At 40.7% G+C, this 15,149-nt stretch overlaps 1 protein-coding gene across 1 annotated transcript in view; it reads right to left on the bottom strand.

Moving 5' to 3' along the window:
* The window catches only part of LOC125844869 (immune-associated nucleotide-binding protein 9-like), a 947,253-nt gene that overhangs the window by 861,597 nt on the left and 70,507 nt on the right, over positions 1-15,149 (bottom strand). The window lies entirely within an intron of this gene.

Here is a 15,149-nt window from a genome sequence, read left to right as displayed (position 1 = left end):
TCTAATATGAGATAGAGGTAAGGGTTAATAAATTATATACACATAGCCGGACCAAGGTGCGGGGTGAAATTTTCTAAATGTCAGACTAAGGATTTTGAGATACCTAACTTATTACTTTGTATGTAATACACTGGGAAAGGAATGCTATTACTAGGATTACCGCGTTATGAGCTTATGGGGAAGACGTACACCCTAGTTACTTTCTCATTTTGATAACAACTAAAGTTTAAATCTTGCTCACTGAATACTTACATAATTTCCTTAATTTGTTTCACAAATCCCCCCTCTTTTGATTACTTGTTTTCAGAAATACATTGACTAAATGAATATAATCGTAAACTGAACTTAAGTCTAGACCATATTCCTCGTGGGATCGATCCCAACCTACAAGTTGGGTTCTTTACTTGATAACGATTGCTTATGCTTCTTTAGGGAGGTGTATTTGAGCGTATCAAATTTTTGCACCGCTGCCCGGGAATTTATCTTTTAGATTAAGTTTAACTACGTTATTGAACTTTAGTCAAATATTTCCTAATTTTACTTTTTTTCTTTTTCTTTTGTCTCTCTCAGGTTCATACTCTAGTGTATGCCATGTACACAGAGTCAAGGAGAACCACTTACTCCCTACGATCTAGAACTTTGCGGAGAATGAATAATCAAGGAGTATCAGTTAATCCTATCAGAGGAGAGTTAGGTGATGGCGTTGGGTTGCAGCCTCCGAGGGTTGGTGATGAGAATAATCAGGTTCAAGCTGAGAATCTACTGAGAGATGCAGTGAGGGTACATGAGCCACCAGGACCAATACTGCGTGATAACTATAGGGTCAACTTTAATGCTGTTGAATCTGGCGGACCTCTTGTCGCACCTTCTCTACCTCCGAGGCATACATTTGTGGCTACTAGCAGTTTGATGCAGATGCTTACTGCGAGGGGCTTGTTTGTGGGTTTGGCATCAGAGGATCTACATGTACATGTAACCAAGCTAAGAAGTGTTTGCAAAAGCTGTGTGGGTCGATCGGACTTAGACATGGATGTCATTGGATTGTGAGTACTCCCTCTATCATTGATCGGCGATGCTGCTGTGTGGTTTAATGAGCTTCCTTATAACTCAATCTATACATAGGACCAATTGACTGATGTGTTCCTCGCAAAATTCTTTTTAGTGTCTAAGAAGCTGAACCACAAAGATAAACTCAACAATTTTGTAGCACTACCTGGAGAGTCCGTGAGTAGTTCTTGGGATAGATTCACCACTTTCATACGAGATGTTTTGAATCACCGTATTAATGATGAGCCGCTGAAGGAATATTTCTACCGAGGTTAGGATGACAACAGTAAGGTGGTGTTTGATACTATTGTTGGAGGTTCATATGCTGAATGCATGTTTTAGCAGATTGCGGAGAAACTGGAGAAGATCTCTCGAAACAATAAAGCTTGAAGGACTAAAAAGTGGGATACTGGGAGGAACATGTTTGTCGTTCAAGCTACAAACAACTAGTCTGCAGATGAGATTTGTGAGGAGATGACTCAGATGAGGACCGAACTAGGGTTGGTGTTGAATCACGTGAGCGGAGGTGCGGAGAAGGTAAATGCTGTGAATTATTTGACTAGAAGTCCACCACCGGTTGAGGAGTGCTACTATGAAGAGGATACTTATGCGGTGAATGATCAGACGGTGGGTTTCTGACCAAACGCCCAAGGTTCCAATACGGATAATTAGCGCCAAGGTCAAGGAAACCAAGGTAGGAACTATGGCAACTACAACTGAGAGGGTCAATATGTTCGAGATGGGAACTTCAATCGCGACAACAACTACAATCAGAACAACTATGGTAACATAAATGATCGGGTTGGACCTTATGTTCCCCCTCAAAATCGGGAATTTGGTCCTAGGGAAGCTAGAAGTAATATGTCACATATTAAGGATATGATGCAGAAGATGATGAGGAGGTTTGATGAAATTGATGAGAATGTGAAAGAGATGAGAAATGACTTGTCAGGTATTGGTCAAAAAGTTGATGCCCAAGCAGTGTCAATCAAGCATCTTGAGCAGCAGATGACTCAGTTGTCAACTACAGTAAATCCACGTCAACCTAGCACTCTTCCTAGCAACACCATCCAAAATCCAAAGAATGATGGGCATTGTATGGCAGCCACTACTCGAGGGGGAAGCAAACCATTGATCCACCTATGCTGACTGGGGTAAAAATTGAGAATAGTAAGGATGATGATGTGGTCGAGGTAAGTGGAGTGTCCGAGAATGCGATAGAGAAAGAAGCGAAGGTAACTCAAAAAGTTGTTCCCATGCCTAGACCTCCACCACTCTTCCCACAAAGGTTAGTGAAGAAGACTGAAGAAGACAAATACCGCAGGTTTATTAGCATGTTGAAACAATTCTCCATCAATGTTCCATTGATAGAAGCTTTGGAGCAAATGTCTGGGTATGAAAAATTTATGAATGATATGGTGACAAAGAAGAGGGCAGTGAGCTTCAAAGATGATGATAGATTGCAACTTTGTAGTGCTATTGATACAAGATCCCTTGTGCAGAAAAAAGAGGATCCTGGTGCTATCACTATTCTATGTACCATCGGGTTGTTGCATTTTACTAAGGCATTGTGTGATCTTGGTGCTAGCATTAATCTGATGTCACTGTCTATTTACAAGAAGTTGGGTCTAAGATATCCAAAAACCGACTGCAATGCGGTTGCTCATGGCCGATAGAACTGTGAAGAGGCCTATTGGTGTGCTCTGTGATGTACTAGTGAAAGTGGAGTCGTTCATCTTTTCGGCGGATTTTGTGATTCTTAACTGTGAGGTTGATTTTGAGGTTCCCATCATTCTTGTAAGACCATTTCTTTCCACGGGGCACACCTTAGTTGATATGGAAAAGGGGCAGCTGAAGTTCAGACTGAACAATGAAGAGACAACTTTCAATATTTGTAGGTCTATAAAGCAGAGTAGTGAGGTCCAATCGGTATCTGCTATAACATATAGGGTTGAGAGTGGGTCTGAGGTGCAGATTGAAAAGAGATTGGGTGTTGAGGCACTAGCAGCGGTTATGATGAACTTTGAGAGTGATGGTATTGAAGAGTATGATGAGCTGGTCACCACACTTGATAGGTGCAAATATCGTTCGAAACCAAAAAAACTGGAGTTAGACATAAAAAATCGTGAGTCCCCACCCGTAAGACCGTCTGTTGAGGAGTCACCGAAATTGGAGCTTAAGGCTCTACCATCATATTTGAGGTACGTATTCTTGGGAAAAGATGATACTTTACCAGTTATCATGGCGGTAGATTTGAATGTGCGACAAGTAGAGTATTTGGTTTCTATGTTAAAGAGGTTCAAGTGAGCTATTGGGTGGACTATTGCGGACACTATTGGGATCCCTCATGGTATTTGTTCTCATAAAATCCAACTCATGCCAGATCACAAACCTAGTATTGAGCACCAGAGAAGATTAAATTTACCTATGCAAGAGGTAGTTAAAAAGGAGATCATCAAGTGGTTGGATGTTGGAGATATTTATCCTATTGCAGATAGTAGTTGGGTGTGTCCTGTTCAATATGTGCCCAAGAAAGGTGGGATATTGTGGTTCCTAATGAGAGAAACTAGCTTATTCCGATACGGCCCATGATTGGATGGAGAGTCTACATGGACTACCGGAAGCTAAATGCTTGGACAGAAAAGGACCATTTCCCTATGCCATTCATGGATCAGATGTTGGATAAAGTTACAGGTAAGGGTTGGTATTGTTTTCTTGATGGTTATTCGGGCAACAATCATATTTCTGTAACCCCGGAATACCAAGAGTAGACCACCTTCACTTGCCCTTATGGGACTTTCGCCTTCAAACATATGCCATTTGGGTTGTGCAATGCTCTAGCAACCTTCCAGCGATGTATGATGTCGATATTCTTTGATATGGTGAAGGACACTATTGAGGTCTATATGGATGATATCTTTGTGGTAGGTCACTCTTTTGATCGATGTTTGGATTATTTGGCAGAGGTGTTTAAAAGGTGTGAAGACTGTAATATGGTGTTAAATTGGGAGAAGTGCCACTTTATGGTGAAAGAAGGGATAGTTCTGGGTCATCGGATTTTTGAGAAGGGTATTGAGGTTGATAGAGCAAAAGTAGAGGTAATAGTAAAGGTTCCACCACCTATCTCTGTAAAAGGTGTTAGAAGTTTTCTTGGGCATGCAGGTTTCTATAGGAGGTTCATCAAGGACTTCTCTAAAATTGCACATCCATTGTGCAAACTACTCAAAAAGAAGTATAAGTTTGATTTTGATGATGCTTGTCTGAGAGCATTTGGAGAGTTGAAGAAGTTGATTACTATAACTATCATTATTTCACCGGGACTGGGGACATCGTTTAAGGTAATGTGCAATGCGAGTGGAGTGGCGCTTGGTGTAGTGTTAGGACAGAGGAGGGAGAAAATTCTCCATCCTATTAACTATGCTGGCAGTGCTCTAAATGTAGCCCAGAAGAATTATACTGTGACTGAACAAAAGCCTCTTGCAGTGGTTTTTGCCTTCGAGAAATTCTGATCCTACTTGCTTGGTACTAAGGTCATTATGCATAATGGCCATTCTGCATTGAGGTATTTGATGGCGAAGAAGGATGCAAAATCGAGGTTGATTAGATGGGTATTGTTGCTGCAAGAGTTTGATGTTGTGGTAAAAGATAGAAAGGGGACCGAAAATCAAGTTGCCAATCACTTGTCCAGATTAGAAGAAGAGGCAATCCTAAAGCTTGCTGATAGGGCTGAAATTAATGATGCTTTTCCAGATTAACAAGTATTGGTTGCTTCTCATGATCTAATTGCTTGGTTCGCAGACTTTGTTAATTATTTGGCAAGTGATTTGGTGCCCTCTGACTTGTCTTTTCACTAAAGGAAAATTTTCATGCTTGATGTGAATAAATTCTTTTGGGATGAGCCTTACTTGTATCGTAGTTGTGCTGATGTGATTATTCGAAGTTGTGTGCTCGAGGTTGAAATGTTGAGTGTACTTTAGGCGTGTTTTTCATCGCCTGTTGGTGGGCATCATAGTGGTATTCGGACTGCGCATAAGATTTTGCAGTGTGGGTACTACTGGCCTACCATCCACCAAGATGCTCATGATTTCGCCAGGTCTTGTGACCGCTGCCAAAGAGAATGGGGGATTTCAAAGAGGCAAGAGCTTCCTATGAACCCTATATTGGTGATATAGTTGTTTGATGTATGGGGAATTGATTTTATGGGTCCATTTGTGAGTTCATATGGGATGAAGTATATTCTTGTTGCGGTTGATTATGTATCGAAGTGGGTGGAAGCAGTTGCGCTCTCCAACAATGAAGGTAAAAGTGTCACCGCATTCTTGAAAAAAAATATCTTCTCCAAATTTGGTGCACCTAGGGGGATTATCAGTGATGGAGGTTCCCACTTTTGTAATAAGTTGTTCAAGGCGCTACTTGAGAAATATGGTGTCCGCCACAATGTAGCCACTTCTTACCATCCGCAGACTAGTGGGCAAGTTGAAGTGTCCAACAGAGAGATCAAACAGATTTTGGCAAAGACTGTGAATGCTAATAGAACGGATTGGTCAAGGAAGATTGATGATGCTCTATGGGCTTATCGCACTGCATACAAGACTCCCATAAGTATGTCTCCTTACCAACTTATATATGGAAAGTCTTGCCATTTACCGATAGAGCTAGAGCATAAGGCTATGTGGGCGATGAAGAAGCTAAATTTGGATTGGGGCGCCATATCTAATTAGAGAATGAATGATTTGAATATGCTTGATGAGTTTCGCCTAAAAACTTATGAAAGTTCAGCCTTGTACAAAGAGAAGATGAAGAGGTATCATGATCAAAGAATTGAAAAGCGAGAATTTGTTGTGGGTGATCTTGTGCTTCTATTCAACTCTAGGTTGCGCTTGTTTCCGAGCAAACTCAATTCCAAATAGACCGGACCATTTTTGCTCACAAAAGTGCTTCCCCATAGAGTGGTTGAGTTTGAAAACACTGAAGGTACAAGGTTCATGGTAAACGGGCAAAGGATCAATATCTATCTGGGAAATGTGGAAAGTGTGCAAGAAGTTGTTGAGGCCTACTATCTTGATGAAGTCTGAGTAATCAAGAGGCCTGCGTCGTGTCGCGACATTAAATCAAACGCTGCTTGGGAGGCAACCCAAGATATAAAATCTAGCCAACAATAGGTTCTTGTTTTCGATTTAGTAGTTTTCTTTGTTTAGTTACTTCTGTGTACTCATTTAGATAGTTGTTTTATTATTGTTTAGTGTTGGGTAGACATAACATAGGGTCTGTGTCTAAAAAGTGTCCAGAAAATGTAAAAAGAAAGGGCTAATAATTGCTACATGTGCAGGGGCGAAAAGCAGAATCTGCAGAAAAAGGTCTGGTGTAGAGGTCTATGGACCCCATCGACGGTTCGTGGTTCGTTCCACGGACCGTGAATGGTGTCCATAGATCCCAGGTAACGTTTCTAAATTGTCCAAGTATGGATGTGATCTACAGTCCCCATCTATGGAGCGTAGATCGACCCATGGACCGTAAACAGGGTCTCGTGGGTCCAAACCCTAGTTCTGCCTGACCTAACCCGGACCCCTCCTAAGTAAAATCCCCCAATTTTCAAATCATTCCCACTTCCCTCCATTCACTCCCAAACCATTTCTAAACCTTCCCACTACTCCAATCACTCCATATTACCATAAATTCCCCATCAATCACCCTACATCTTTCCCCCATAATTCCAATCATATTTTTTCATTCCACTCACCCCCAAATTCCCCAAGAGGTTCGGTGTCCGAGTTCGGTAAAAAAGGCGAGTTTGTGGTAGTGAAAACGTAGAGTTATCACATAATCACCCCATTCCCATTACTTGTAAGGTAATAGACTTTCCTTTCACTTTGAATTTCGATTCATTTATTGATTATAGAAAGTCCGGAATTGGGCCTTGACCTTGGGTAGTTGATTGTATGTAAATGCATGCTAAACTAAAATTACAAACACCCTTGGAACGATAGATAGTGATTGTGTGTCTTTATAATGTATAAAATTAGTGCAATGAGAGTCTAAATGCAAGTTTCAACTTACGGTTCCTAGTTTTGTGTGAAATTCCTGTGAATGTAGTAATCGGAACCCTTAGAATGACGAACTAGCATAATTTATGTTGAAATGCATGATTAGACTAGGTGGTATTGTTGAAATTGGTAAAATTGGGGTCAACATGAAGGATGCCTAAAACATGGCACAAATCTGATTTACGAGACCCTGTCTATAGGCCGACATTGATTCCATCCTTGCTACGCCCACAGATGAGCCAGAGTCTGCACCCACTGCATTAGTTGATGATACCGTACCCGATGCTATATTTAAAAAGGAAACAGATGCACAGCCTGAGCCCACCCGTGTTCGTGGGAAGAGATACCGCTCTAGCCACAATTCTAACACTACTGAGGAGGCTCGAGCAAAGAAGCGGGAGCGCTAGCCGATTGAATAGGCTCGAAAAGCCTCTATTGTAGATGAGGAGTTGCGCCAGCAAATGGTTCGTGAGAGTGCGCTTAGGGATTCGAGTTCTGTGCCCGTTGTCGAGCTTCCGACTGTTGAGAGGGATGATGTGAGCACCACTGATGGTGCGGTGAGAGTGATTGATAGCACTACTGAGAGTGCTAGGCTAGATGATGTGGGCACTACTGATGGTGACCCAAGTGTTGTTCCAGCGAGCTCCAAGAAACTGAACCCACCCGCTTGTTGATAGTTCGTCAACGCTATACGCCACTGGTTTGCTTCACCTAATCATTTACTCTTTACTATTTTTGTGTGCATTGGGGACAATTGCACCTATTTTTGTTGTGGGTGGGGTAAATGGATTTTCAGTGATAGGGTGAAGTTTGATTAACCCAACTCATAATCCTCTCTTGGGGTTTTCTTACCTGTGTTTTTTCCCCCCAAGAGACTGTTTAATTTTTGTTGAACCGGCATGTGTTACGATTGTGTGTGTAGAAGCATGAGAATGAATGAAGCATGATGGCAAAAGCTTTTTAAAAAAATGATACCCGTCCAAAATTTTGTGATATGTGCTAAAATTTGTAGGCTAGAATGAGTTGAATGTGTTGGATCTGAGTATGACATGATAATGAACCACCTTGATGGCATGACTTAAGCTAAAACTTGAACAGGGTAATCTGATAATTAAACAATGTGCCAAGAGTGTGTGAGAATAGTTGATTGTTCAAACAGTTTTTGTGCCAATCTAGAACTTTCCCGGTTAATCCTGCTAAAACAATCTACTTCAGAGGCTAGTAAGTGATCATAAGCCCTTATTCTGATAAGTCCACAAATTGCCTAAAAAGAATCCAACCAAATGAAATTAATGTTCCCTTTCATCCTAATGTTTTGAGCCTAAATTAGACCATTTCTTTCTAAACCCCTAACTCACCTTCCCATAATCTACTCAGTTTATCCCCGTCCCTCCTTGGAAATGTGCACCTCGACTTAGGCCAAAAGCTTTAGTAGAGGGTGGCTAATGTAAAAAGTGACCGCAATCTTGGCCCTGATCCGACATCGGGTATTGTGCACCTCAACCAATGGAAAATCCATAAGTTGAGGGTGGCAATGAAAGAGGAAACAGAAAGAAAAATGGGTATGAAAAGAGTTTGGTGTTGAAAAAGAGAGAAAAAAAGATAGGAGAGGATGTGGCTTTGTGCAAAAGAAAGCAAACAAAAGTGTTGAAAGCTAAAGAAGAGAATAAAACGCAAGAAAAAAAAGAAAGGGAAAAATAAAGAGCTACAAAATCGAAAGCCACATCCATGGTTGAAAAGAATCAAGGGAAAGAAGAAAAAATGGTAGGATGTCAAAAATAGGGCAAAAAGAGGTAGAAAGCCTAATGTAATGTCAAGGAGGGCAGAAAGTCACTAAATAGTATCCAAATGTACCACACCTGACCTGGAGCCTACGCTACAAGCCAAGAAAGTCCTACAGTGATCCTAGAAACTAGTTTGGAGAGTCTAAGCAGTGAAAATAAAGGCAAGCCTATGGTATTGAGCATTGACTGTACTGAAAATTACTTCTGAGCGTGAGTGTTGAATGAATCCTTGTACTCAAATCATATTTATTGTGTGAAAAAAAGGGATTTCGTTTGAAGTAAGAGCACTAGTTACAATTTCGAAAAGTTGGTACCTTGGTGATAGTAAAACAATGTATGTTGTCTGTTGAGTGGTCGATCTGAGTCGTGTTTTGATCTGCACAAGTTAGCTTGTTGAGTCTGACAGAAAATATTTGCACTCGCGAAAAAAGTCGGGGTAGAGAGCCATGTGATTGCTTGTGCTTGAAATGCTTGCTTTTATACAAGTGTCATTTAGAGTCTTAGTGCGTCGCTTGAGGACAAACAATAAATTTAAGTTGATGGTGTTGATATACAGTGAGTTTACGGTATTTTTAATACATTTCACTTAAGAGTTATGCGTGTCTAGGGCCATTTTGTATTCGTTTTTATGTATTTTTATCATGTTTGCAGGAAATATGTTCAGACGTGGAAACTGAGAGACACAACTGAAGGATGTGCAGAAAAGGGCATCTACGGAGGTGATCCACGGACCGTAGGTCCATTCACGCTCCGTAGATGGGTGTCGTAGATGGGCAGACAAGGCATTAAAGGAGATCATGGAATTCTTGACCAAATGTGGAACCACAATTGCAATCGACGGACCATAGATTGATCTACGAACCGTACTATTACTCTGTCAAATGATTCAGAGAAGGGGTTCCAGTATCTGATTTTGAATATTCGAAGTGTGGAGCTATAGAAGAGGATCTATGGAAGATGGATTAAACTACGGTCCGTACTGTTGATCCGTCATTTGCTTCAGAGACGGTGATGTTTCGGAAGCTGAAAATTTGCCTAAGTCCTGAGTCACAGAAGGGACCTACGGACCGTAAGTCAAACCACGTTCCGTAGGTCAGCGTCGTAGATCGAAGACATGTCCTGAAACTTTATTTCCTTATTTTGTTTCCTTTTTAGTTAGGACTTATTTTTCTATATATATGGCATATAAACCTAGTTTTTAGAGGTTAGACTTTATTACTTTTATTCTAGTTCTTGACTTTGGAGATTAACTTTCAAATTTAGCAATTCTTAATTTCCTAAGTTCGTTTTGAAGATTTTTACTTCGAAATTCAAGTTGGGATTCTGTGTTTCTTCTACTTATTACGTAAGTTCATGATTTATTCATCTAAAAATATGAATTGTGTTCTTGCTACTATGGGTAACTAAATCCACAACTAGGGTTGTGCGAACCATGAGCGATTAACAACGTATGAATAATAACTAAGTAATTCTTGAATAGTGTTATTGCATGCATTGATAATTCTTTCGCTTAGAAATCTTTTTAATGGTGGCCAACGTTAGAACTTGCCTCGTTACTTCTTGTCATATCAATGAGGTAATTAACGAGAAAAGAATTATCAACATAGATTTAGTGTGATACTATCTAATAGTCTAATTTCGATTGGTGCGAGGGTGAAAACTAAGCCATACATCGATGTGATGTCTAATATGAGGTAAAGGTAAGAGTTAGTAAATTATACATACATAGCCGGACCAAGGTGCATGTTGAAATTCTCTAGATAACGGACCAAGGATTTAAAGATACCTAACTTATCACTTTGCATGTAATACACTAGGAAATGATTGATATTTCTAGGATTACCGTGGTATGAGCTTATGGGGAACACGTACACCCTAGTTACTTTCTCATCTTGATAACAACTAAAGTTTGAATCTTGTTCGTTGATTGTTCACATAATTTCCAGAATATGTTTCACAAATCCCCCTCCATTTAATTACTTGTTTCGGAAGTACGTTGACTAAATGAATATAATCGTGGGTTAAAGTTAAGTCTAAACCATATTCTTCGTGGGATCGACCCTAACCTACAAGTTGGGTTCTTTACTTGATAATGATTGCTTATGCTTCTTTAGGGAGGTGTAATTTAAGCGTATCAAATTTTGGCGCCGCTGCTGGGGAATAAGGCTTTTAGATTTAGTTTAACTACATTACTGAACTTTAGTCAAATATTTCCTAATTTTACTTTTTCTTTTATTTTTGTCTCTTTCAGGTTCCTACTCTAGTATATGCCAAGTACACGGAGTCAAGGAGAACCACTTACTCGCTACGATCCAGAACTGAACAGAACTTTGCGGAGAATGAATAATCAAGGAGTGCAAGCTAATCTTATCGGAGGAGAAGTAGGTGATGGTGTTGGGTTGCAGCCTTCGAGGGCTGGTGATGAGAATAATCAGATTCAAGCTGAGAATCTATTGAGAGATGCAGTGAGGGTACAAAATTAACCAGGGCCAAGACTGCATGTTAAATATAGGGTCAACTTAAATACTGCTTATTCTGACGAATCTCTTGTCCTACCTCCTCTATCGTCGGGGCATACATTTGTGGTGACTAGCAGTTTGAAGCAGATGCTTAGAATGAGGGTCTTGTTTGCAGGTGTGGCATCAGACGATCCACATGCTCACATAGGAAAGCTAAGGATTGTTTGCAACAGTTGTGTGGGTCAACTGAACATGGACATGGATGTCATTAGATTGCGAGTATTCCCTCTATCATTGACCGGTGATACTGTTGTGTGGTTTAATGAGCTTCCTTATAATTCAATCTACACATGGAACCAATTGAGAGATGCGTTCCTAGCAAGATTCTTTCCAGTGTCCAAGAAGCATAAGCACAAAGATAAACTCAACAATTTTGTAGCACTACCTGGAGAGTTTGTTTGTAGTTCTTGGGACAGGTTCACTGCTTTCATACGAGGTGTTTTGAATCACCGTATTGATGATGAGTCGTTGAAGGAATATTTCTACCGAGGTCAGGATGACAACAGTAAGGCAGTGCTTGATACTATTAACGGAGGTTCATATGGTGAGTGCACTTTTGAGCAGATTGCGGAGAAACTGGAGAAGATCTCTCGAAACAATAAAGCTTGGAGCACTAGAAAGTCGGAGACTGGGAGAAACACGTTTGCCATTCAATCTACAAACAACCAGTCTGCAGATGAGATTCGTGAGGAGATATCACAGATGAGACTAAACTAGGGTTGGTTTTGAAGTATGTGAGCGGAGGTGCGGAGAAGGTAAATGTTGTGAGGAATCCACCACCGGTTGAGGAGTCTTACTATGAAGGGATACTTATGCCATGAATGATCAGATGTGGGTTTTTCGACCAAACTCCCAAGGCTCGAATACGGATAATTGGCGCCAAGGTTAAGGAAACCAAGGTAGGAACTATGACAACTACAACCGAGAGGGTGAATATTTCCGGGATGGGAACTTCAAAACAACATCAACTACAACCGGAACAACTATGGCAACAGAAATGATCGAGTTGGACCTTATGTTCCCCCTTAAAATTGGGAATATGGTCCTAGGGAAGCTGGAAGTAATATGTCACATATTGAGGATATGATGCAGAAGATGATGAGGAGGTTTGATGCAACTGATGAAAATGTGAAGGAGATGAGAAATTACTTGTGTGGTATTGGTCAAAAAGTTGATGCCTTTGCAGTATCAATCAAGCATCTTGAGCAGCAGATGACTCAGTCGACAACTACAGTAAATACACGTCAACCTGGTACTCTTCCTAGCAACACCATCCAAAATCCAATGAATGATGGACATTGTATGACAGTTACTACTTGAGAGGGGGAGGAAACCATTAATCCACCTATGCTGTCCAGGGTGGAAATTGAGACTAGTAAAGATAATGATGTGGTAGAGGTAAGTGGAGAGTCTGAGAATGCGACAGAGAAAGTATTGGAGTTAACTCAGAAAGTTGTCCCCATACCTAGATCTCCACCTCCCTTCCCACAGAAGTTAGTGAAGAAGACTGAAGAAGGAAAATACCACAAATTTATTAGCATGTTGATACAGTTCTCCATCAATGTTCCGTTGATAGAAGCTTTGGACCAAATGCCTAGGTATGCAAAATTTATGAAATATATGGTGACAAAGAAGAAGGCAGTGAGCTTCAAAGATGATGATAGATTGCAACATTGTAATGCTATTGCTACAAGATCCCTTGTGCAGAAAAAGAATGATCCTGGTGCCTTCACTATTCCATGTACCATCGAGTTATTGCATTTTGCTAAGGCGTTGTGTGATCTTGGTGCTAGCATTAATCTAATGTCATTCTCTATTTACAAGAAGTTGGGTCAAGGAGATCCAAAACCGACTACTATGCGCTTGCTCATGGCCGATAGAACTGTAAAGAGGCCCCTTGGTGTGCTTGATGATGTACTAGTGAAAGTGAAGTCGTTCATCTTTCCGGTGGATTTTGTGATTCTTGACTGTGAGGTTGATTTTGAGGTTCCCATCATTCTTGGGAGACCATGCCTTGCCACTGGGCGCGCTTTAGTTGATATGGAAAAGGGGCAGATGAAGTTCAGACTGAACAATGAAGAGGCAACTTTCAATATCGATAGATTTATGAAGCAGAGTAGTGAGCTCCAATCAATATCTGCAATAACATATAGAGTTGAGAGTGGTTCTGAGGTACAGATTGAAGAGAGACTAGGTGTTGAGGCACTAACAACGGTTATGATGAACTTTGAGAGTGATGGTATTGATGAGTATGATGACTTGGTCGTCGAACTTGATAGATGCGAATATCATTCAAAACCAAAGAAGCTGGAGTTACACATGAAAAATCGTGAGTCCCCACCCGTAAGACCGTCTGTTGAGGAGGCACCGAAATTGGAGCTTAAGGCTCTACCATCACATTTGAGGTACGTATTCTTGGGAAAAGATGATACTTTACCGGTCATCATTGCGACATATTTGAATAGGCGACAAGTTAAGTGTTTGGTTTCTGTGTTAAATAGGTTCTAGCTAGCTATTGGGTGGACTATTGCGGACATTATTGGGATCCCTCCTAGTATCTATTCTCATAAAATCCAACTCATGCCAGATCACAAGCCTAGTATTGAGCACTAGAGAAGATTAAATCTGCATATGCAAGAGGTAGTTAAAAAGGAGATCATCAAGTGGTTGGATGCCGAAGTTATCTATCCTATTGCAGATAGTAGTTGGGTGTGTCTTGTTCAATGTGTGCCCAAGAAAGGTGGGATTAATGTGGTTCCTAATGAGAGAAACGAGCTTTTTTCGATACGGCCCGTGACTGGATGGAGAATCTGCATGGACTACTGTAAGCTAAATGCTTGGACAAAAAAGGACCATTTTCTTATGAAATTCATGGATCAGATATTGGATAGACTTGCAGGTAAGGGGTTGTATTGTTTTCTCAATGGTTATTCGGGCAACAATCAGATTTCTATAGCCCCGAAAGACCAAGAGAAGACCACCTTCACTTGCCCTTATGGTACTTTCGCCTTCAAACGGATGCCATTTGGGTTGTGTAATGCTCCAGCGACCTTCCAGCGTTGTATGATGTCGATATTCTCTGATATGGTGGAGGACACTATTGAGGTATTTATGGATGATTTCTCTGTGGTAAGTGACTCTTTTGATCGATGTCTGGATTATTTGGCTGAGGTGCTTAAAAGGTGTGAAGACGGCAATCTGGTGCTAAATTGGGAGAAGTGCCACTTTATGGTGAAAGAAAGGATAGTTCTAGGTCATCGGATTTCTGAGAAGGGCATTGAGGTTGATAAAGCAAAAGTAGAGGTAATAGAAAAGCTTCCATCACTTATCTCTGTAAAAAGGTGTTAGATGTTTTCTTGGGCATGCAGTTTTCTATAAGAGGTTCATCTAGGACTTCTCTAAAATTGCACATCCATTGTGCAAACTGCTCGAAAAGGAGTATAAGTTTGATTTTGATGACTTTCCTAGTGTGCACATCCATTATCACTATTGTAACAACCCTAAAAATGAACTAGTGAAACTAGAGCCTCACATGTGAGTTTGGAGTTGAGAACTTGATGAAATGATGAGGAATGACCGTGACGTCTGGAAACTAGTCATTTGAACTAGTGAGTTGTAAGGGTCAACTTTAAATGGTCATATCTTTTAGCTCAAAATGAATTAGGTGGACCTTTACCTATCCAATTAAAGGTCTTTGAGTCCTCTTTCCAACGCCACCGAGTTTGCCCAATTCCGACCTTGGAGTAAAAAGTTAT

Source organism: Solanum stenotomum, chromosome 11 (assembly GCF_019186545.1).
Source record: "Solanum stenotomum isolate F172 chromosome 11, ASM1918654v1, whole genome shotgun sequence".
NCBI lineage: Eukaryota > Viridiplantae > Streptophyta > Magnoliopsida > Solanales > Solanaceae > Solanum > Solanum stenotomum.
This window is presented reverse-complemented; position numbering and strand designations above follow the sequence as displayed.